The sequence below is a fragment of the Triturus cristatus genome, chromosome 7 (genome assembly GCF_964204655.1).
Source record: "Triturus cristatus chromosome 7, aTriCri1.1, whole genome shotgun sequence".
NCBI lineage: Eukaryota > Metazoa > Chordata > Amphibia > Caudata > Salamandridae > Triturus > Triturus cristatus.
The window spans coordinates 998,075,588-998,098,402 of NC_140590.1; the positions used below are offsets into that span (position 1 = coordinate 998,075,588).

The 22,815-nt window shown below is 45.0% G+C and overlaps 1 protein-coding gene across 6 annotated transcripts in view; it reads right to left on the reverse strand.

Annotated features, from left to right (window-relative positions):
- Window positions 1-22,815, reverse strand: part of RAPGEF6 (Rap guanine nucleotide exchange factor 6) — an 808,967-nt gene that overhangs the window by 183,347 nt on the left and 602,805 nt on the right. The window lies entirely within an intron of this gene.

The following is a 22,815-nucleotide window of genomic DNA, read 5'->3' on the forward strand; positions in this document are numbered from 1 at the left end:
AGACCTCCAGTAAACAAGCAAAATGTCTTCTCCCTGTGGCGGAATAAAGGGCACTCAGACTTTTGCCTTGGGACAGGGCTTTACGGGAATTATTAATATCAAAAAGCAAAATTATGTGCATTACAGGGAAGAAAAAAATCTAAATCAGAGAATTTTGGTTGGTCAGTTGGTGGTCAGAAATTGGAGGAGGTTAAGACATATACCTTCTTAAGTAATAGTATTTTGTATTGTATGGTTTTAAAATCCAATAAAGAAGTGGGGAAAAAAAATCAATGAAAAGTCTTTCCTACCTAAACTACAGAAGTGATATATATATATATATATATATATATATACATACACACACATACATACACACACCACATATACAAACGCATACACACACATGTGCATGCAGATACACACAAAAAAGCAATGCTAGTGCCAGTATAGTTATAGGTAGTTCAGACTTTCCATATGAAAATGTTTTGTTGGCCTGTTGTGTTCAGTTTTGAGATGATCTGTCAACTGAGGCCAAGTTAAAGGGGATGTTCCAAAATTGTGATTTCCCATATTAAAGTTTGTTCACCAATACAGAAAATACAGCTGGACAAAATGTCACCAAATTTGGCACAAAGTAAGAAATGTACTCAGAAATCGTAAATTTTTTGTAATCTGTTGAAAATTCTTTCAGCTATTTTCAAGAAATTAGCTATTAAAAGAAGGGCTGGTGTTGGGCATCATGGGGTTAACTCTCAGGAAAAGTTGAGATATCAGGTCCATTCGTACCCCACTGGTACATAAATTAAAAAAAATACTCAAACCTGATTGGTCGATCTTCCGTTGGCAAATTTAGTACCAAGGTATTAGAGCACTCTGTTTGGCTGGCTGCAACATCGGGACAAAATCTTGTAGCCACCAGCACAGGACACAGGGCCTAGTCCATGAGTCCTAAGGAAGTCACGAAAGGATATTAAAGGGTGCCCGTTGAGAACACCCTGACTCCCAGGTCCATGTGCAAGTGCAACAATAGAACCACAGTAGCATGAGGGAAGGGTGGGCGAAGGCCTCTGCAGCAGGTCAGACCCTGTAATCAACCCCCGCTATGCATGGGCAAATTCCGTGTGAATCAGGAATTGGCCGCCTGCAGCAGGGCCTAGGTGCAGGCCAACCCCTATTGTACACAGCTGAAGACTGTGCACAGCAGGGGTTGACAACCCTTAATAGGCCCTTGGTTGTGTGTAGAGCCTGGCCATAAGCGGGTCCTTAGACCATTCCCGGATATGCAGAGAGAGGCCGTGCGCATCGAAGGCTGACTGCCCCACCAAATGGGCTGGGTGCAGGGCCTGACCTATGGCCAGGCCTTGTAGACAACCCCTGCTGTGTTACTTTGTGAAACAACCACACAAATGGTGGTCTACTGACACCAGCAAGTCAACATGTGTGATGACAGAAAATTGTAGTAGGATGCAATTTATAACCTATCTCATGAATATTAATTAGGGAGGTAGGTATGAGATCCATTAGGTTCCTATATTTTGAGAAACAACCTATTCATCATCATAATCAATCTTTATTTCAACATTAGTCATAAAAGTATACATACAGTTAGCATTAAAAAAAAAAGAGAATCGACCAGATTAGTGCAAATATACAAGACCATACAACATTATACAATACCTCCATACAATCTAGACTTTAAAAGACCTCTTCATGGCAGCTATGACACTATGACGGGAGGATATAATTTCCAGCAAGCTTGTCACAAATCCTTCTTTTCCTCCACATAGCTGCCAAAAATAATGACACAGCACAGATTACAGAAGTTAGGTCTGTTTTAAAAATTCGATAAGCGTGCATACAGTGGTTGAACCCCAATTTTTTACAGACGGGAACAATCCAGCACCTTCTGAACTTTTTGTAAGCAGGACAGAAAAATAGTATATGCAGTTCAGTTTCCGGATCGGCATCACAACCAGGACAATTTTTGGGAGAGAGCGGAGACCATTTACTCGTGAACGCTCTTATAGGTAAGGTGCCGTATCTCCATTGCAAATACAATTTTCTTGTAAAGTATGGTCTGATATAGTTTAAAACATCCTCAAAATGATAAAAATCTTTAAACAATAAAAAAGTTTGTGTTAAAATGGAAGCTTGGGATTTCTGTACAGAGGCAATTAATTTGGCTTCATAATATAGGTTAGCCAAATGCTTACGTGAAACACTAATACATGCTGTCGCCGGGTCAGACCAGAGCAACGGAAGGCCTATTCTCCCCAATTCCTCCTTCACATACCTCAGCCAAGGATATTTCCCTGCGTTAGGGAGCCCTAGGACTTCCAGAAGTTCTTTTCTATAGACCTGAAGCTCTGGGGTAATCCAAATCCTCCGCCAGAATGTTAGAGGTTTGAGACCCAATTCTTCATCTATAGATCGGAGACCCAGATCGAGTCTCAGTGGCAGTAAAGGAGTACTGGGGGGGACGGCCAACAACTGCCTTAGGAATTTGTTTTCTGTGACTGTGATCTCCGGACGGCAATAAGAGCCCCAGAGTTCACCACCATAGATTACTCCCCCCCTTGCCTGTAGTTTGTATATTTCAAGGGGTGGGCCAATTGGTTTGGCACATGATTTATTTAGGAGTCTTATAATCCCCCCCGCTGCTTGCGGTAGTTTAAGTTGGGCTTTGATTTGATGTGGGAAACATGTCATTGTTTCATTTAAGGTGAGCCCCAAGTACTCAAAAGTCTGAACCCTTTCTAGGCTAACTCTCCCTATGCTCGGGTTGGGGCGTGTCGTTACTGGTGTATTAAAGATCATATATTTTGCTTTGAGAGTATTTATTTCTAAGCCCCGCTCGAGGCAAAATATCTCAAAACCATCCAACACTCGTTGGATGCCCATCGGAGACTTCGAAAGTAGTAGGGTATCATCTGCGAACATAATCGCAGGGACCCGACATCCAGCAAGCTTGGGGGCATCACTATTTATGACCTCATTCAGATGTGTAAATATTCCGTTGACATAGAGGCAGAACAGGGTGGGAGCCAAAACACACCCGGGAAATCTAGATGTTAAAGCACCATTTTTCCCACACCTGACCTGTGCGAAATTTCCCCTATGGAGTCGAATTATCATGTTCAATAGAGGAACAGGAATGCCGAGTTGTAAAAGGACAGACCATAGTTTGACCCTGGGGACCAGGTCAAACGCCGCATGGAGGTCCACAAAGACAGTATATAACGAGCCACCCTCAATTTTAACAGTTTCCCAAAATAACAGGGTCAGACGGAAGATCTGGTCCGTAGTAGACACGTTCTTCCTAAACCCAGCCTGGTAAGGGCTTAGAATTGAAGACTCTTCTATCCAGTCCCAAAGGCGATCTAAGATCAACTTTGCAAAAAAAGTTTGAGGTACATCAATAAGGCTGATAGGCCTGTAATTGGCTGGGAGGAGAGGTGAGCCCTTCTTAAAGATTGGGACTATCTCAGCCCCCAGCCAAGTGCTAGGTACCGCCATACCCCTCTGGACTGCATTAAATAGAGCCGCTAGATAAGGGGCCCAAACCTTAGGTTCGTGCTTGAAGAGGTCGCCAGGGAGTTTATCCAGCCCAGGCGCTTTGCCAGCTGGAAGTCTAGATAATATAACAAGGACCTCTTCTACCCTAAACTTGTCCTCATATATATCAGTAGTGGAATTAAACAATTCTAGGCCCTGCTCCATATTATTGGTAGAATGGTCGCCTCCATAGAGGGAGGAGAAGTGATCTTCCCAGACGTTAGCAGCAATATTAGGTACAATCGCCGGTAGAGGATCAGACGACCCCGTGTGAACAATTTGCCAAAACTTCCGGGAGTCTTTTGAATTTAGTGCAAAAGTTAAATTAGCCCAATTATCATTGTCCCACTCCATCTTGGCATGGTATATTAGCTGCTTATATTCTGATCGTTTTTGTCTTATTAGCACCTTATTATTGTTACACTTCACGGCCTTGAGAAGTTCTGTTTTTGACTTCCTGCAGGCATTATTGTACCAAGTAGGTCTGTTGCCTCTCCTTCTCTCTTTGGGCACTATGGGGTTAAGAACATCAGCCAAGATAACAGTTAATTCCAAATTTAAATCCCCAAATTTTTTATATATTTCTGGAGTTGGGTGCTGCAGCGTTAAGGAACCGATTGCCTCCAGAACCGGGATTACGTGCTCATAAAGTTTTGCCAGTGAAGCTGGTTGTGTTACTATTTTTTCCCACCTGACCCTACGCCTGTTGCTGGATAAATGACACCTGACATCCAGATCATCATTTGGGTTACATAAGCCTTCAGGATTGCCCGGGGATAGAAATTCTAGGATCAACGGATTGTGGTCGCTGTCTTCCCTAATTTCTATCCTAAAATCAATGACCTTATCCCATGTGCAACTTTCAACAAATATATAATCCAAGCGTGACTCTTGCCCGGGCTTGTTGAAAGTGCGCTTAGAGGGGATATCTGATTTTAAGCGGCCATTGCATGCCCTGATTGAATGCTTTAAAGTTAGGGCCATAATTTGGACAGCCAATGGCGCCCATGACTTGGGTGAAGGACCCACTACTGGGGGAATTTTCCAGTACTCGTCCTCCTCCACAAAACCACTATCCGTCAAACCCAAAAGCGGCTCAAAATGACAGTTAAAATCACCCCCTAGCAGAAAGGCAGTGCCCTGAGGAATCGTATTTAAAAATAGAGAGAGCTCTTCGATGGTTCCAGACTCCGATGTAATACTCACAGGTCTTGAATACACATTGACCAAAGCAAGCTTGGAGTCATTCGGCCATTCTAGAGTCACACACTGGAGATCTTCTGATGTCGTATTCAGAACCCTGGCTCGACAACTCAGGTGGGAGCGCACCCAGATTATTAAGCCCCCAGACGGTCTGCCCTCCCCCCCCCACCTTGCCGGGACTGAAAATGAAACAAAGCAACTCCGATGGTATTCCTCCCTAGCCCAAGTTTCTTGGAAGAGGCATATATCATTCCTATCTATAAACGAGCCCCACTCGGGACACATTATTTTGTTTCCTATTCCTGCTAAATTCCACGACAAAATTGTTAGTGGGGATAGGTATAGGTTCCAGTGTTGATGCAGCATTTTCCTCTACAATCGTTTTAATCTCCACCATACGACAATCCACTAAGACCCCGGACTGGCCGTCAGGGATGATAGTGGCCAGAGAAGCCCCTGGCTGGGCACTCTGAGCACTATCCATTACCGCAGGTCCACCCCTGTTCATACATGTAACCGATCGATCATGCAAGGAAGAATCGTTGGTACTGATAGCACTCGCCCTCGTGTAGCTCCCCAAATTGAAGTTATCGCGTAGTCAGTCAACCTCATCCAAGCAGCTAAACCGATTGCGATCGGAATATTGAGGTGACCTGTTAGAATAATGTGTGTTATTCCTGTTCCCTCTGGAATGGCTTCCACGTCCCAACCTTGTCCAGCCCTCTTCCATTCCCATGTCAGTACATCTAACATGGGGTGGATAAAAGAAAGACAGTGGGAGGGTCCATATTATGGAGTCCTCCCCGTAAAACGGGTTAGTAAGAATGTGGTAACTGACCCCGGGTCCCTGAAGTTGACCACAATACAGTCGCCGCTGATGTTTTTCTTAGTTGGTCCCAGCCAAGAGACCCTTCTGACCATCAGGATTTCACTAAAAATCTGTGGAGGAAGGGGTCTGTGTTTGTTTAGCCAGCTTGCTACTTTATTTTTTAGTGAAGCAAATGATTCTACTCCTGTATTGGTGGATTCGGGAGCTCCTACTAGGACTACTACCAGGGGAGCAGCTTCCGGGGGTAGACTTACTATCAGTTCCTTCCTCGGTCTATTGCCCTCCAAGTTTTTTTGCTCAATATTTACAATAGGGTTTTTAGCCATTACCCCAGGACAGGAGGCAAGAGAGGAATAAGTGTTCCTTTTTGAAATGTCCTGTACTTGAGAAGGGGGATTTGCCAAAGCTGGAAGAGTTGTTGAAGAAGGGGAATTGGCTAGATGTGGACCTCTTACATTAACATCCCTCCTCCTTTCGGTAGTTTCTACAGATTGTGGGTGGTCTGTCCTAGGCCCAATGGCCCTTTCTATATTTGCCAACCTAAGATCAATTTGATCAAGTCTGACGATCAGAGGGTCCAGCAAAGATTTCAGGATGCTTCCAAAGCCTGAGATTTGAGGGTCAACCCTTGCCTGGATATTATCACTAGTGATTGTAGGGGAAGGCTGTGGTACAGAGGGACTCTGAACTGGAAAGTTACTAGATTCACTAGCTACGGGAGGGATCACCTTATTTTTTGCCCAGGCTATAGAATTAGTTTGGTTTACGGAGTTAGAAAGCATTGACTTCTTACTGCCTTCCCTGTCTGTGGACCTCGCTTTCTTTTTGGAACAGCCCCCTCCCTTTTGCCTCGTAACTGAAGGGTGCTAGCCCCAGACCCACTGGCAGGCGTCACATTAGCAGTAGGGGGAGGCACAATACTGGAATCAATAGTAACCAATGTAGAATCTCTATTTGATCCAGGGCAACTGCCAAAATCGGGCAAGGTGGTTGCTACCAAGTGGTCGCTGTTAGATACGGGGTTAGGTGGTATAGTACACCTATCAGGTATTCTTGCATTAGCTATGTGGCCAAAGGAAGATCTTTTAACATTATCAATGCCCTGCGAGAGGCGACATTCCAGAATAGTGATCTCATTTGATATCAGAGAATTAGCGCTGATCAAAAAACAGTCCAAAGTACCCGCCATTGTTGCACTGGACGAGTGAGCTTTGCTTCTTGTCTCCCTGGCCGCCATGATCCTGAGTGTACTACAGTAATATGTCTCTGGAATAGCAATCAATTGTACAGATACCTCGGTTAGGAGAAACCCAAGAGGGGTGGCCCGATCCGGTCTCACACGGTCTGTAACGGGCTAGAACGGGCCCGCCCTTGGCCCGGGCTTCGCCCGCGCGCGTCCCGCGTTGCGTCCGTGTGGTGGCGTTATATCCGTCCTGGCAGGGGGCGGGGTCGTGAGGGAAGAGGCTGCAGCTGTGGTGTGCTGGGCTGCTGGTCCTCGCAGTCCTTCACGTGTTCTCTGCCCCAGTAACTACAGCAATGCTCCCACGAGCGGCGCCCGCGAAGCGGGGGCCACGAGCCGTATGCAGAGTCCAGGCAGGGGGCGGGGTCGTGAGGGAAGAGGCTGCAGCTGTGGTGTGCTGGGCTGCTGGTCCTCGCAGTCCTTCACGTGTTCTCTCCCCCAGTAACTACAGCAATGCTCCCGCGAGCGGCTCCCGTGAAGCGGGGGCCGCGAGCCGTATGCAGAGTCCAGGCAGGGGGCGGGGTCGTGAGGGAAGAGGCTGCAGCTGTGGTGTGCTGGGCTGGTGGTCCTCGCAGTCCTTCACGTGTTCTCTCCCCCAGTAACTACAGCAATGCTCCCACGAGCGGCACCCACGAAGCGGGGTCCTCGAGCCGTATGCAGAGTCCAGGCAGGGGGCGGGATCGTGAGGGAAGAGGCTGCAGCTGTGGTGTGCTGGGCTGCTGGTCCTCGCAGTCCTTCTCGTGTTCTCTCCCCCAGTAACTACAGCAATGCTCCCACGAGCGGCACCTATTAGTACATAGGTCGGTTCACAAAATAGCACTAGATTTGAAAACACCCATATTGTGACCACCTTTTTGTAAATCTAACATTGCTACTTCTGGGCAGAGGTCCATCGTAACAGTTAAGGACAGGCATGACAAACAGACTTTGTTTGTTCCCTTTTTAAACCAGTAAATGTGGTGACAAAAATAGTCCCCTTTTTTATATAAAACTTTATTTTTGTGGATTAAACTAAAAATATCTGAAAAACAGGGTGACTGAGCTTGGGAATACAAATAAACAAACACTTTTTACAAGCTTGATGAGCTACCACATGGTTATTGAGAGTAGTGGCACTCTGCTCATCAACAGATATGACTTAAGTGCAGGCCAGACAAAGATACAAGTTCTAGGAAAGCAGGGATCGCAGTCCGGCTGCTGTTATGCATAGACATCCGAAAGAAGTCTAGCCACCTGTTGGAGAGCAGTGTCAGATGTAGACCCCCATGGTCCGCCTCCTGCTTTCTTTTTTGCAACATTGAATTGCCAGGAATGTCTTGCAATGTGATTCCTATTCATCCTGGAAGTATCAAAGGAGAACTTTTTCCTCATTCATCAACTGCACTATTTTACATATATTTTGCATGCATCTTTCTTGGCAGAGACCTTCTCGTCAGATGGAATTCTGAAGAACTCACAAAAGATGGATTCGGGAGAGCCTTTGCTTTCCACAGATTCAGTGTCGCGAGCTTCAGGGTGGTCTTCTCCTGCTGCCATTCTCCAAGTTATTTTTTGATTAATTCCGAAAAAAGGAGGCATCCACTAATAAGGAAAGATTGCAGAGGGTGTGACAGAAGTGGAAAACAGCCTTTAACATGTATAGTAAGTATTGGTAAGGTAGATAAAGGGTGATAAGGGTAATTTTAGGGTTAGGTAGTGGTAACGGCAGGTTAAGCATAAATAAAAGAAAGCAATATATATATATATATATATATATATATATATATATATAATATAGTCACAAAGACAAACACTCTCTACTTTCGAGAGTATAGATTCTGGTTCAGAATATTTTTATTGCAGCAGTGATCCACCAGAACGCGTTTCAACCTAATAACGGTGTTGATCACATGGTATGTGCACAGATTAGTTGCTCACGACAGCGAGGAAGGACTTCGATTTTCACTAGATCTCAATATTTTAGAAAAGGTGGTCTTTATTGCAAATGATGGACCACTGTTATCTTCCCCATAGTTCTGTTGTTAGTTCCAACTTGTTTCCCATGTTCTTCTGGGAAATATTCATTTTGTTTCAATCGGGGAGTTCATTGTTTTTTATTAAGTGTCCATTGTGCTTAGTGCAATTTTCTAAAAAGTGCTGAATAATTAAAGTGGGAGTTCCACTGCAACCTTGTTTGAATTTTTATATTAACAGGTTCGTAATAGTCAAATTGCAAGGTGCAGTTGTAATTAATTTTCCACTGTGCTTGAGACATGTGCATGGGATCAACGTCTGTGCCGAAATTATTTGGTTTACGATTTACATTTTGCAAATATTTTGTTGTATAACAGTTGTTTTATATTGTTTTATGTTTATTGTATCCCAAGCACTTTTTTTGTTTCGTTTATTTGTATCAGAGTGCAATTGCTGAGCTAGCTAGCAATAGTAGTTTTATAATTCAGAGAGTGGCAATTTTTCTCTTTTTAGGTATGAGCCCCATCATTTTCTTGGCCCTTGATGTGTTGAACATCTTGTGGTTGCTTTTATGATTGCGTTTTGTGGGCCAAAAATATTTAAAGGTAATCTCAGAGACATGCTATTTTTATTTACAAAAAGAATGTGCACTATTTTGACATTTTTCATTCACAAAATGTAATAATAAAAACGACATAAAGAAGGAGTCACAGGCAAGGTTCATTTAAAGATATATATATTTTTTATAATGAACAAAATTAATTAACATCACATTGTGTGAATTACTGAAATATAAACTTGGCTTTTAAAAATTGGTTATTTTTGATTTTTAAAGAAAGATGATAGATTTGCTTTATATATATTGATATGCTCTCCCCTTCATGATGCAAATAGGCTCACTTTTTGTATTTTGTGGTTGCAGAAGGCTGTGCGTGGCTTAGTTCATGGCATAGGGTAGGCTGCTTTTGGGAGGGGTTTGGCTGCCCGCAGTAGGGCCTTGCCGCAAGCCAGGTCCTATGGCTAACCCCCGCAGTGCACATTCCAAGGCTGTACACAGCGGGGGTTGCCTTTATGTATGTTTATAAAATATTACTTAATGTAAAAAAGAATTCTTAGGAATTCACTGGAAACAACCAAAGGTTAAATAGATGTCAGAAATTGGATTTTTAGTAGGGATGAGGGAGTTACACTTCTAAAATAACCCCTGCTCACCCCCTTGGTTGCTTGGCACGAGCAGCTAGGCTTATCCTAGAGGCAGTGTGTAAAGCGTTTGCACATAACCAACAGTAATATAGTGTACGCACTACAAAAGGACACCACACCAGTTTAGAAAAATAGCCAATATTTTTATATACTTTAAGAAAAGACCAAATGCGATAAAAATCCACAATACTATACTTAAAAATCTGCAGTTGTCAAAATAGGTTTCAAACACAGTTCCTTGATGTCGATAGCTCCATCCTGGGCTATCACGGCGTCGTGAACAACAAATCCAACAGTTGTGGCTGGTCACGGGCCAGCTACGGTGTCGGGAAGACCCACAAACAGTACCTGTGAGACATGCAGGGCGTTGAGGCCCTTGAAGTCACTCGTGTTGCAGGTCAGGCTCCTCTCTGATGGAATCAGGAGCACTGGCGCTGACAGGCGCGGGTGCTGCGGTGCGAAGTGCAGCGGTGCGGTGCTAGCAGCGGCTCGGTAGCGGCATCAGATGGCGTTGTCGCTGAGACCAGGGTCGCGGTGTGAGATGAAGGCGGTGCTCGTCACGGTGTTAGCAGGTCGCGGTGCAAGCAGCGGCAGCGTCGTTGCTGAAGCGCTGTCGTCGACTGACGAACGGGAGTCGATGGCACTGGTGCTGGTAGGCCAAGGCTGCGTGCGGTGCGGGATGAGGGCGGTGCATCATGTGACTTACGAGTGGTGCCCTCGCACCACGGTGCCAGCAGCGGCGCAGACTTCAGCATGGAGCGGCAGCGCCAGGGACGCCAAGGTGTCCTCGTGAAGCCAGGCGGTGCGGAGTGCGGTGCCCACAGGTCGCGGTGCAAGCAGCGGCTCGGTGGCGGCATCTAAAGGCGTCGTCGGTTAGTCCAAGGTTGCGGTGCAGCGTTGTGGCGGTGCCCTCTGCGGTGCCTTCAGATCACGGAGTCGACAGCGGCGTCGTAGATGTTGTCAAGTTGGTGTTCTTCGGGTTGCAGCACAAAACACACAGACCCCAGTGCTGAGGGTCGAAGAACCTGAATTCTTTGCTGTTCCTGAGACTTCGTGAACAGGGGGCAAGCTCTACCTCAAGCCCTTGGAGAGATTCACAAATTAGGTTGCAGAAAGTCCAGTTCAGGCCTTTCACTGCCCCAGACCGAAGCAGCCACTGCAGGTCAGCCCAGCAAAGCCCCCAGCAAAGCAGTCGTTTCATTTTTCGCAGCTTCTCCGGCTCTTCTTCTTGGCAGTCTGCTTGTTCCAGATGAGTTCTAAAGTTCAGTATTTATGTCCACAAATTCTTTGATCTTTCAGGAAGAGGGTGTCTGTGCCCGGCCAGAACTAGTTGGGCCTTCTCTGGTGTGAATTCCTGGCAGGAGGTGGAGACGGCATTTGTCAGAGGCAGACCAGGCCCATTGAAGTGCAAGGAAATCTCCTCCCCCTTACTCCATCGTAGCCCGGGTCTATTCAGCCCTTTCCTGACCTACCTAGACTATCTGGAGCCCCTCCGGCCCCGCAGCCTTCTGTCATCCAAAACCCAGACAGGTAATCCACATTCCAGCAGAGGCACACGGGATAACTGAGCAAGAAAAAAAAAACACTTTCTAAAAGTGGTATTTTCAAACGCAGAATGTAAAAATCACCTTCACTAAAAGATGCATCTCTAGATTCTGAGTTCAGGCATACTAAATTGTATTTTCTTACTGAATTCCCTGGGCCAGTTAAGTTTATAAGATGTTATAAACAAACCTCCCATTCTGTCCTATGGGGAACTGGTAGCCTTGCAATAGTGAAAAACGAAATTGGCTGTAATTCACTATTAGGACACGCCACACACACACCAGGGCACGTCCTACCTTTCACATACACTGCACCCTGCCCACAGGGGTACCTTGGGCCTACCTTAGGGGTGCGCTGGCCAAGTCGATATGGTAGTTACAAACTGCGCGCAGACTCTGCAATGGCAGGTCTGAGGTACCTTTTCAGGGATACTGACGTGGGTGGCACAATCCGTGCTGCCGGCCCACGAGTAGCATTTGATTCATAGGCCCTGGCACACTCAGTGCACTTTACTAGGGACTGACAAGCAAATCAAATATCCAATCATGGAAACACCAATCCATAGCACAATTTACACAGAGCACCTGCACTTTACCGCTGATCAGCAGTGCAAAAAGTGCACAGAAACGTTACGCCAGCAAAAAGTCAAAACCGGGTGGTCAGAAAGCAAAAAAGTCAGGGGAAACACGTCAAAAGATGCCAAGTCTAAAAATAGATAATATAGTTAGGTAAAAATCACGTAGGTCTCCAACCAGTAGCTCGTGAACTACTATAGCTCTCCAGCTACCTCTGAGTAGATCACCTGTGTGCATCCCAGCTTATTAAATTAGAAAGATTTTACTTGGTTTAAATGTTATACATATAAAAAATGTAAATTACACAGCACTGATATTATTAGTAGCTGTCAATGAGTTCCACTGAAAACAAGTAGCTCTCATTATAGAAAAGGTTAGGACCCCTTATACAAAAAAAAAAAAAAAACTGAAATTCACCAGTCATAATTACTGCTTGGAACTATAACTCGGGTCCACACTTGCAGCATTACCATGCACAGCCAACATATTACATTGCTCATGACATGTTCTATAACATCAGTGATAACATCAATGCAGCATCTGGAATAACATCATTGATGAGAAGACTGTGCATGGTGGAAGTGCGAGGTGGGGGAGCGGTGTCAAATTGAAAACAGAAATGTTTTTGCGTCACTGCAAACCTGCCGTACTCATTGCGGAAATTAGTGGGAATTCTGCAAATGAATCGTAGACTAACGTGGGCCAAAAAAACAAAAGAAAGTTTGGTGGGTGTCTGTGGGTTGTTGAGCGACCATGACAGTCTGGCCACATGCGGTGCGTGTACGGCGCGGGATTGATCACCTGTGAAGGAGGCTTTGCCACACAGCTTGGCTTTCGGACATGCACAGCACAGGCCTTCTTAGGTATGGTAATAAAATATTACTTTACATTAAATAACTAAAAATTCCCCTGAGATTAAAGTAACTGTTAGACGTGTTATCCTTGGTATGTTTTTCCCTAACATTTTGCATTCAGACCTTCTGTTTTTAATGACTTCGTTTTTGCTGGCCTTGGGATTCTACACCCCTTACCACTGCTAACAAGTGCTAAAGTGCTTGTGCTCTTTCCGTAAAACATGGTCCCATTGGCTTATCCACAAACGGCATATTTAATATAGTTATACATCCGAAGTAAAGTGCACTACATGTGCCCAGGGCCTTTAAAATAAACGCTACCTGTGGGCCTGCAGCACCGATTGTGCCACCCAATAAAGTAGCTCTTTAAACATGTCTCAGGCCTTTCAAAGTAGAGCCTGTGTGTGCAGTTTTAAACTGCCATGTCAACCTGGCAAGTTAAAAATCTTGCAAAGTCCAAACCTTTCTTTTAAATACAAATAAGTCAGCCCTAGCGAAGGCCCTGGAGAGCCCAGAGGACAGGGTGCAATGCACCTAAAAGGCAGGCCATATACCTTTAAGTTTTACATGTCCTGGTATTGAAAAACTCTCACATTTTTCTTCACTACCGCAAGGCCTGTATCTGACCGCTACTGCTTCTCATGGATCAGCATTCCAATGCTTTGCATGGAGGAGCATTTTTTTTCTTGTAGCGTCCCAGACCACTGGGATCCCGCTAGAGTATGCCTCATGGCGCCATGTATGGACAAACATGTATACTACTAGCACAGTATTTAAATTTGTTTTTGTCCTTTTAGGTATTTCATTTGTTGTAGCACATTATTTTTGAGCAGTGCGGTCATAATTTGCCACAAAAATATCCCAAATTACACAACCTTGGTATTACAAATTAGGGAAGCTGAAACGTGGGAACTTTAAATGATGCCGTCTTGAAGCAGCTAGCTTTCTGCATATAATATAACCCCCTAGTGATCCAAATGCAACTCTGGTCAGAATCGCATTTAAATGTTCCTCACAAAAATATATTCCCAAAAAAGATACTGTCATATTATTGTCAGCTGAGATGAATGCTACAAATAGTCTATAAACCATCCAAATCCACACAAAGACTCAACCACAAAGTCAAGTCTCATCGCGTCAATATGACATATTTCATCTATCCCCCAAAAAATTACAATTATATACCTAAACGAGTGCCACTTTGAAACGGTTATTCCTTGCACATATGACAGTTGATATTTCAAACGATCTCCACATCTGTAAATAACCGTCATCAGTGATGGTGGGTCTGAGCCATTCAAAAGTGATCTAATAACGCATGATGCATGGCGCGTCAAATCGAATGATTAAAGAGCTCTTAAAAGGCAGTGACCAAATAAAACATATTGACACACACTTTCCATGGAAAAGGTCATCCATGACCGTGCCTCGTGGTGATTTACTACATCTAAATACCTGGATCGGCCAGCACAAGTGGGGACGCATGAAATGTAGCTTCTTTTGACACGAAGCGAGGTGTCCTGCATATCAGATCGCTTCCAGGGAAATGGTACTGGCAGCACTTCGCCTCTAATCAGTAATAGCAAGAAATATTACTGCATGACATCACTTCTAAAAATAGAAGAGGCTAATGTGAAATTATTCAGACAGCAGCGCTTGGCGCGGATTTAAAGATACCCCTCTGCTGGTCAGGCTCTTGTACCTCTTCTGTACCTCTTGTAAAGAATGATACGGAGACATAAGTGTGAAACCTACACCCGGTGCTGTAACAAGTCAGGTTACGGGCCCACTGAATTGCACACGTTCAAAGTGTCTCTCGACTCCAAAGAAAATGAGGTCATCCAAGAGGTGACAGAGGTGGAAATGTGAGTTGTCTTTATTAACTCAGACAACACTTTTGGGATTAGCTTCCAATATCTTCCATTTAAATAATGAACAATAACCTTCCCATGCACTAAATCAATCAATTAATCAATCAATACTTGTAAAGCACAGTTTATCCCCCGTGAGTGCATCCAGGGGATGAGTTGCTGGGTTTAGTCGAAAAGCGAGGTCTTGAGTCTCTTCCTTAAGTCCGTCAGCGAGGGTGATGTTCCGAGGTGGAGGGCATTCCAGGACTTGGGGGCGAGGTGGGAGATGGAGCGCCTCTGCTGGGCGAGGGAAGCGGAGGGAAGGTTTCTGGATGGTTGGTGGAAGTTCAGGCAGTGGTTCATGTATGGTGGTTCTTTGTCATGGAGGGCTTTGTAGGCATGTGTCAATATCTTGAATTGCCACCTTTTCTGGGCAGGGAGTTTCCTCAGGTTTTGGGTTATATGGGTCCATTTGGGCAGGTTGAGGATCGGTTGGGGCCGCTGAGTTCTGTATCGTCTGGAGTCTTCTCATGTGTTAATTGGTGGTTCCTGCATTTAGTGCGTTGCTGTAGTCCAGCTGGCTGGTGATTAAGGCTTGTGTGACTGTTTTTCTCATGCTGATGGTTAGCCATTTGAAGATTCTTATGAGCATGTGGGGAGTCTGGTAGCAGGTGAAGGAGACTCGTTGATTTGTCGTCTCATGGTGAGTTTGCTTTCCAGGATAATGCAGAGGTTGCGGGCATGGTCTTTTGGTGTGGGAGTGGGTCCGAGTCCGGCGGGCCACCAGGTGCCGTTCAAGGGGGAGGTGTTGTTGCTAAAGATCAGCACTTCGGACGAGTCAGTGTTGAGCTTCAGACAGTTGTCCTTCACCCAGTCTGCGACATTCTTCATGAGGTTGCAGACGTTGGCCTAATGGTGGTGGGGTTTGCTGACAGCGAGAGGATGAGTCTGGTGTCGTGGACGTAGGATATGATGCGGAGTACGTGGGTTGTAACAATGTCTGCTAGAGGTGTCTTGTAGATGTTGAAGAGGGTGGGGCTGAGGGATGCACCTTGAGGGAGGACTCATATGGTGCTTTTGAATTCCGAGGTTAAGGGAGGTAGGCAGATTCTATGTGATCGTCCTGTGAGGAATGATACAATCCATCTGAGTGCATCTCCCTTGATCCCAATGTGGTGTAGTTTCTTAATGTGTGTGTGGTGGGATATGGTGTTAAACGCTGCAGAGGCCCGTTCTCCCCTGTCGAGGAGGATGAGGATGAGGATGTCATCCGTGGCAGCAGTCACGGTGGTTTGGTGCTGTGGTTAGCGTGGAAACTGGATTGGGAGGAGTCTAGCAGGTTGTTTCTCTCCAGGTGGTTTGGTGAGCTGCAGATTGATGGCCTTATCCAGGACTTTGGCAGGGAAAGGGAGCCGCGAGATGGGGTGGTAGATCAGAAGTTCACTCGGGTCGGCAGAGGGTTTCTTGAGGTGAGGTCAGACTTCTGCGTGTTTCCAAGAGTCAGGAAAGGTGGCTGTGGTGATGGATGCGCGGAGGATGGTGGTGAGTTGGTAACCTCCTGACTTCCCAGTTGAAGAGGGGGTAAGGGTCCATGGGTGCTCCAGAGTGGATGGCATTCATGATGACTGAGGTGTTTGGTGTGGTGAGTTGTTCCCATGTGGTGAGATGCTGGTCGGGGGAGGCTTCCATTGGATTGAGGAGGCTGTTCATGATTCGCTAGAGCATCACAGAGTTCCTGTGAAGGAGGAATTGTCCCCTCTGTGGCTGTTGAGCAGGAGAACTCTCTGATGTTGGTGAAGAGTTTCTTGGTCTGGTTGGGGATTGCCTCGATGCAGTCTGCAACCATGTCCTTTTTTGCATCTAAATCATTGGCGGCATTCGTGACGGGCTGCCTTGAAGGTGGCTCGGTCTGTAACGAATCTACTGAGGCGACGACTTCTCTCTAGTTGTTTGCAGCTGCATTTCATTGTGCTGAGTTCTAGTGTGCAACAGCTTGCTTGTTTGGTGAATCTGTGTGTTTTGGCTAGTTTGATTGGGGCGACTAGGCTGGAAGCATTGGTGATCCAGGAATTGAGGTTCTGGACTGCTTATTCCAGGTTGGTTGCGGAGTCGGGCTGGGTGGTGTTGAGTGCGTCCATCCATTGGGTGTGTGTCACTTTGCTCAAGCTGTGGAAGGAGGGGTTAGGGGTCTGGTTGTAGTGCGCAATGATCCTGCGATGGTGACGTGGATGATAGAGTGGTCGGTCCAGGTGAGTTCTGTGGCATGGCTGTATTTAACGGTCACTGGATGCGAAGATAGGGCCCAGTATGTATGTCCTGCTCTGTGTGTGGGGTCTGTAGCCAGCTGGGTGAGGCGATGCTGTCCATACTTTACAGGAGGTTGGCGGAGTTAGTGTCAGTGAGGTCATCCATGTGGAAGTTGAGGTCTCCAACTTGAGTGCTTGGACTCTACGGCAAGTGGGTTGATGAAGAGAGGCTGGTGCATGGTCCTGGGGTCTGTAGGATAACGGGACTTTGATGGTTGCTTTCTTGTCAGTGTGGAGTTGGAAATTGAGGTGTTCCATGATCAGTGTGGTGTCGTCTTCGGTGGTGGTGCAGCAAATTGTTTTTTGTGTGGATGATGGCGATGCCCCTTCTGTGTTTGTTGGTGCGGTCCCGGTGCGTCATCTTGCAGCCAGTGGGCATTGCGGTGACGATGTCCGAGACAGACGTGGGGTTGAGCCAGGTCTCTGTGATGAAGATCACATCAGAGTGAGGGTGGAAATGGGGTCCCAGACTTCAGTGACGTGTTTGCATAGAGATCTGGTGTTGATCAGGAGGCATACAAGAAGTTCCAGGGTTGTCTCGGTCGGCGGAGTGGGCGTGGCACGGGTTTCTGTAAGGGCGGGAGGTCCTAAGTTGCAGGGGCAGTGGCAGTTGTGGCAGGTGAACGGTCTCGATGTAGAACAAAGAGATGCAAGGCAACCGTTGTTGCGGTGTCCGGGGTCCAGGGCTTGGAAATCTGCGGTGGAGTAAAAGTGGGTGCCCAAAGGGCCAGGGCTACTGACACTGAGTGCGGTCCTGACGTTGGCATACCTGCTGTGCGGCCTCCATTAAGTAGGTCCTGGAAGGGGCGCTGGGGAGGTGGGCGGCGGGAAGCAGGTGGCGGGAAGAGGGGACGGCGAAATGGCTAGAAAATGCTAACAAAATGAGGAGAAAACAAATTACCTAACGCAAAACAGTGACGACAACAAGCAAGTCAAGCAACTATAGTGAGCACCAGACAGTCAGAAGATTGCAGCACTAGCAAAGTGGGTGTGTGTCATTTGAGACGTCATCAGCAATGTCACTGACCATGTAATGAGTAAGGTAATATGTGAGGTCATAAGCAGTGCATTGCAGGAGAGTAAGTTATAGTTCGCTTGGGTAACTATAACTGCTGAATTTTACTGGTTTTGTACGAGTGAAATCTGAGCCGAACTAGAACGTCCCTGTAACCTTTGTTTTTTTCTGTGAATATATATTTACACATACACACACACACACACATATATATATATATACACATACATACATATATATTGTGCGTGAGGATACATACATAAATGTATGTGTGTGTGTCTATGTACATAAAAGGAAAATTAGGATCTAAACAAACCTTAAAACAAATATTCAATTCAAACAATTAAAATGCAAAAAAACATGTTTAAACTGTTGCATCTGAAACAATGGTACAGATATATATAAGGCCGAAAATGTGGTAATCTGGAATTGTAAAATACAAAACTCATGGCAGCCGAAACGGAGGTAGGGACACAGCAATAAATCAATGTCCAGCAAGTGCTGCCTTTTTTTCTATTTAACTGAAACGTTCTTTAATGCACACTAATCATCATTATGAAAATGACATATTTACAAGATTTCTCGAGGAATTACAAACTCGACCGCCTCCTATAGTAGCCTTGCAGATTAACCACCAAGCAAAGTATGCACCCTAAGGAAATACCACATGTGACGACTAACTATCCCTGTAAATGTAATCAGGTGGCTTCAACATGAACATGTGGCCTCTGTCTACATGCACATCAGACATTTTAGCAGACCCAAAGTACACATAGATGTTAGCCTAAAGTTTCCCTCTGAAACATAAGTGCTGACTGCGGCCACACTTAAAAGGGAGCTTTGTGCTAAACCACCTTCCTATTGTATGCCATGTAACAGCCATTCCCTGCATGGAAGTAAGCAAGTCCATAGGCTTGCACACAATTCTAGGTCACTTTTCACTCCAGAGCAAGGTGTTTATAAAAGTCTTGAATTGTTTGATAATTATAGGCACAAAATGGGTTGGGGAGTGTCTGACACAAAGAATCCTAAAGAGGGCAGTCATTTTCACAGCTGGTACCTAGCCACGACCGCGTGCGCCATCGTTGAAAGTCCTTTTTCCATCCTTGCAAAAAGACAGGAAGGGAATGCATTATGACTGTGTGAGACAAATCGGGGTAGATGTACTCAAAAGTGTGCAAATATTGTGGAGGCCCAACAAGTTTCAAGCTGCGCCTGCGGGACGTTTACGGATTTATGGAGGTTGATAATGAAACAGTGCCAAATTTAGTCAGCTCCTCGATAAGCACTAGGATTGATTAGAATACTCCTCTAATATCATTGTTACAGCTAACATAATTAGCATGGGGTTCCATGCAAAGAGCAAACAATAGAGGCAAAAGGAGACAACCATGTCTTGTTGCCCTCTTGATAATCACTTATTTAGAGTCCTGAGCCATTTACATGATATGGGTTTTTGTTGCTGACTACCAATCAGGTCGTGAACAATGGACCAAGTTGAATTGATTTCAACACGTACCAGTGGGTTGTCCAACTAACCCTATCAAATCTTGTTTATTTTCGAGAGTGTGAGAATCAGGGCCTTCTTACCTGTGTGTTGAACATGTTCCCCCATATATAATATATTTTGGGTGTTACTGGAGCATGGTTTACCCAAGACAAGGATACACTGGATTGCTAGTGAATAGTTTCACTTTGTTATTTTAAATAGAGATGGGGAAGTAGGAACCCACACTGTTTGGGTCCTTGTCAGGCACAAGGATGACTGTTATTACTGCATCAAGGCAAACACAAGGAGATGATGGACGGAGCGCTGAACCTTTTCAGACAGTCACCCCCAGTCACAGATCTGGGTTGAATCATCATCGTTCTTTAGCTCACTTCGCCACCCCAGTTCAGAGACAGCTCTATGTAAATCAGTCTTGACCCTGTGCCTCAACAGTCCAGCCTGAACTGCCAAGCCATGTCTTCCCTGGACCAGAAACGAGCATCCTGGGACCAGTTTCGGGCTAACAGCCCTCATCAGCCAGGCTAGCTTGAATCCAGTGGCAAAGTGAGCACGGGACCCACGTCTGGGCATACCCTGCCAACTTAAGGAGAACAAAGCACAGAGTCTGCCAAGTTTGATATTTTATTGAGTACAGGAATGATGGATCTACACAACTTCTTAGAAAAGAGAGATGTGAAGCCATCAGGTCCTAGTGATTTCTTTATTATGACTTGTGGGTGCCACTAATAAACTCTGCAATGGTGATAGAGTCCTCCAAGACCTCTACACCTGTGTCTCTGTGGCCATCTGGGAAGGGTGGAGAAAAAGACCCTAACTAATCTTGACTGGCTTTGCGCTTGTATAGCTTTTCATACCCTCCTCCTTCTGAAATGTTTCTGAAATTTCCTCCTCTGTCAACAAGGAGTCTAATGTGTCAGTTATTAAAACCTTCACTCACTCTTTCTATCTTTGCTTTTAATTTGATGGATAATAGACAAGCTGCTTTGCCACCTGAGACATATTTTTGTTTGAAACCAAGTAATGTGTGCATAGCCCTATCGGTGACAAGGCCCAACCTTGACCTCCATAGGCATGTACTTTTTGCCTAATATTAGGCAACTCTTTATGCTTGTATTCCTGTTCCAAATAAGAGTCATCTCTCTAGTTGAATTCTCAGATCTTTACGAATCATGGTCTGAGGCCTCTAAAAATCTTCCCTTTAGAACTCCCTTCAAAGTGTCCCATCAAGTAGCCATAGCCATGCGGACTAACATTTTCAGCCCTAAACTCTTGAATGCTTCTAGCGATTTTTTCGTAAAGTACCCTAAATGCTAAGTAACTATCATTCTAATTCCATCGGTTTTTAATTTTCCATACTAGTTACTGAAAGTGTTATTTATAACATAACATGCTCCGAGAAGGCAACAGAACCAATATCCCATTGCTGATATGTGCTACTGTAGGCTGCTTCCTACTAAGAAGTGAAGGAGGCATGTGTAGGACTTGCCAACTGATGAGTAGAAACTATAGTCCAACTCCTATTGCTGCTGAGGTCATTCAGAGATCATGCAACCCTTTGGATACCAGCTGTGTTTTTTAAAGCCTTGAGAAACAGCCCCCAACCATGCACATCGTTGGCTGAGATTTGACCATAACTATAATTAAATCACCTCTAAAGAGAATCTTTCTTTTTCACAAAAGAAACCTCAGAAAGTGCTGTTTAATAAAGGGTACCTCTATACTGCTTGGTGCATATATGGAGGTGATCAAGTGCTTGTTTTTCACAACTTTGATCACAACACTCCACATTCGTAGTGCTCGATCAGTTTTCAATATATTGACCATCCTCTTGATTCTTATAGCCACCCATGCCTTCTTAGAAGGGTCAGAGGCGAAACACTGCACTGGAAACAACCAAAGGAACAATCTCAGCCAATCATGTTGAACCAAGTGTTTTCCTGTAGAAGATAGATGTAGCCTCCTATAGGGCATGGCTGTAGGACTTCTGCTGCATCTTCATGATGGCATTCAGTTCCATCCCGGGGACCCGCTAAGCCAGTGACTCCAGGCCCCTATGGATCTTCATGCAAAGGGCTCCACACAGCTAGCTAGATTATAGAACAGGAGCCTGTCAGCTCTCAATGGGGATGAACTCGTGGTCAAAGGGTGCTGTTTATGTTGTACAAAGCTGGGGCTGGAGCTGAGCTCAGGAGACTGACGGCTGCCCCACTGGTCGGATAGGCCAGGTTTCTACAGTTATCTTTAACTGCAAAAGAGTAAGGTTGCTTCTAGGTTACTCTATAATAAAACACAAGTTTTTTTCTGAAACGGGAATAAAAGTCAATGAGGATTCTTCATATAAAAGAATAATACAGCAGCTGACTAACATCTTCATTTCAAAAAATGTTTAATTTAGCAGCAGAGCATTTTTTTAGGATTAAGAAATGATTTAGAAAATGTTAATTTTGTTCACCTTCGCTTGAAAAACGGACTAAATTCGATCATGGCAGACTAGTGTCTCGCCTTTTTCCTCGGACTGTTATAGCGAGATCAAACGTTCTGCAATTCTCTATCTAAAACCGTGTGATCAACATTTTCAAAATGAGGTAAGTATGACTTTAGGTGCTCAGTTTAGACGCTTACGCAGTGTCACACACTTGAGTGTCATGTCTAGAGGAGGACTCATCGCTCTTGATCAAACAATAACTTGTTTAGGTATCAATTTCCCACGGTGCAGTGACATTAGACGCAAGATGGTGAGATCATGTTGAAGACGGAGATCACCCAGGCGCCTGCATGCTGCCCTGCTTTCATTGGGACAAGCAGGCATGTGACTGATATTCACAGTCCATCCGGGACAAAAGGCTTAATTAGTTCAAATATTATAATGAATCTTTGCAAATGAAGAGATTTGAGCTCATTAGGATGAAACCATCATTCTAAAGGTATTTTTTGGAACAAACGTGTAAAGATTCCTGAGAGTTTTTACTGGCTGGAGGCCAGTCATGCAATATTACAACTACACTAGCGATTTCTCTAAAGGTCATCCACGCCAACATGAGTCTAAAGTTGAAGTTAAAAACATCTGTGTTCAGGTCTTCAAAGCAAAAGACCATGCACTCACCCTTTTATTTTATATTCTTACTATTTCCACTGCTTGCAGACACCCATCAGCCAATACTATTCTACATCATGATAATAATAAAGAAATACAAC